The following is a 2,707-nucleotide window of genomic DNA, read 5'->3' on the forward strand; positions in this document are numbered from 1 at the left end:
ATATATATTTCTATAGAAATCTACTTTATTTTATGTGTATTCGTATTTATATTTTGAAACAAATTTACGTTGTTTTATATGTATTTTTGAATATCTTTTTTAATACAAATTTACCTTACTGTATATGCATTTTGTATATTTATATCAATACAAATTTAAATATTTTATGTGTATTTTGGTATATATATTTTTATAAAAAATGCGATAATTTCTGGGAATTTTGCATCTTTATTTTCATACAAATTTACATTATTTTATTGATATTCTGTGTATTTATTTTGATACGATTTTACATTATTCTATTTGTTTTTTGTATATATTTTTTTATACACATTTACATTATTTAATGTGTATCTTGCATATATATTTTATACAAATTTACGTTATTTTAAGTGTATTTGTTTATATATTTTCATTCAAATTTACATTATTTGATGTGTATTTTGTATATGTATTTCAATACAAATTTACCTAATTTTATATGTATTTTGCATATTTCTTTTCAAACAAATTTAAATTATTTTTGTGTATTTTTGTATATAGTTTTATAAAAATTTAGGTTACGCATTTACATTATTTAGTGTGTCTTTTGTATATATATTTTTATGAAAATTTACTTTATTTTATGTGCACTTTTGTATATATATTTTTATAGAAATTTGCGGTATTTGTATATGTTTTTTCATTCAAATTTACATTATTTTATTGCTATTTTGTTTATTTATTTTGATACGAATTACATGATTATATGTGTATTTTGTACATATTTTTTATACGTATTTAGATTACTTAATGCGTATTTTGTTTATATATTTTTAAACAAATATACGTTATTATATGTATTTGTATAAATAGTTTGATACAGATTTACATTATTTTATGTATTTTGTATGTACATTTCAATTCAAATCTAGCTTATTTTAGCTGTATTTTGAATATATATTTTCATACAAATTTAATTACTTCTGTGTATTTTTGTATATAGTTTAATACAAATTTACAATATTTTATGTGTATTTTGTATATTTATATTGATACAAATACACATTCTTTTACTGGTATTTTGTTAATTTATTTTGATACGATTTTTATGTGTATTTTGTATTCATTTTTTTATACGTATTTACTTCATTTTATGTGTATTTTGTATATATTTTTATAGAAATCTATACATACAATGCACATACAATAAGGTAAATTTGTATTGAAATAGATATGCAAAATACATATAAAACCATGTAAATTTTTTTCAAAATATATATACGAATACACATAAAATAACGTAGATTTCTATGAAAATAAATATTCAAAATACACATAAAATGAAGTAAATACTTATAAAAGGTATACAATACACATAAAATAATGTAAACTGTATCAAATAAATAAATACTAATAAAGAATGTATTGTATAAATATAATTATAAATACAATAAATAACGTAAATTTATATAAAACTATATGCAAAAATATACAAAGTAATTAATTTGTGTGAATATATATACAAAATACATGTGTATTTTGTATATTTATTTTCATTCAAATTGAAATTATTTTGTTTATTTTTTATATATTTTCATACAAATTTTCGTTATTTTATGTGTATTTTGTATATTTATTTTACTACAAATTTACGTTCTTTTATCTGAATTTTGTTTATTGAATTTGAAACGAATTTACCTTATTTTGTATTCCTATTTTCATACAAATTAAAATACTTCTGTGTATTTTTGTATATAGTTTTATATAAATTTACGTTATTTTATGTGTATTTTGTATATTTATATTTATACAAATAGACATTCTTTTATTGGTATTTTGTATATTTATTTTGATACGAGTTTCCATTATTTTATGTGTATTTTGTGTACATTTTTTTATACGTATCTAATTCATTTTATGTGAATTTTGTATATGTATTTTTATAGAAATCTACGTTATTTTATGTGTATTCGTATATATATTTTGAAACAAATTTACATTGTTTTATATGTATTTTGCATATCTATTTCAATACAAATTTAACTTATTGTATGTGTTTTTTATATATTCGTTTTAATTGGGGGAGGCGGTGGCTGAGTCGTCAAAGTAACGGCCTCGTGTTCAGGAGGACGCGAGTTCAATCCCCGCCCGGTGCCACCAAGCTGGGATTTTTCAGCCGCCGCCGAGTGGCTTAAAACTACCCACATGCTGTCCAAAAGACCACCTATCAACCCGGACTCTAGATTCTAGGATCAAAGATGAGCTCTGGGAGGGCAGCATGAGCCAATGCAAGATGGCGCCACTATAAACACTCGCCTGCGCCAGAACGGGCTGGGCCGACCATCAGGACCCGCTGGAATGAAGCCTTGGACCGACCATCAGGATCCACCGGGAAGAAGCCTACCGGCGCAATAGGCAGCAATGTAAAAAAATAAAAAAAATAAAAATAAAAATTCAAATAAAAAAATTGTATGTGTTATTTTTTGGGTATTTTGGCTCTTTATTTTAATAAAAATTTACATTTTTTTATTAATATTCTTTGTATTTATTTTGATACGATTTTAAATTATTCTATTTGTGTTTTGTATATATTTTTTATACAAATTTACGTTATTTTAAGTGTATTTGTTTATGTCTTTTCATTCAAATTTACAATATTTTATGTGTATTTTGTATATGTATTTCAATACAAATTTACCTAATTTTATGTGTATTTTGTATATTT

Source organism: Eriocheir sinensis, unplaced genomic scaffold (genome assembly GCF_024679095.1).
Source record: "Eriocheir sinensis breed Jianghai 21 unplaced genomic scaffold, ASM2467909v1 Scaffold100, whole genome shotgun sequence".
Classification (NCBI taxonomy): domain Eukaryota; kingdom Metazoa; phylum Arthropoda; class Malacostraca; order Decapoda; family Varunidae; genus Eriocheir; species Eriocheir sinensis.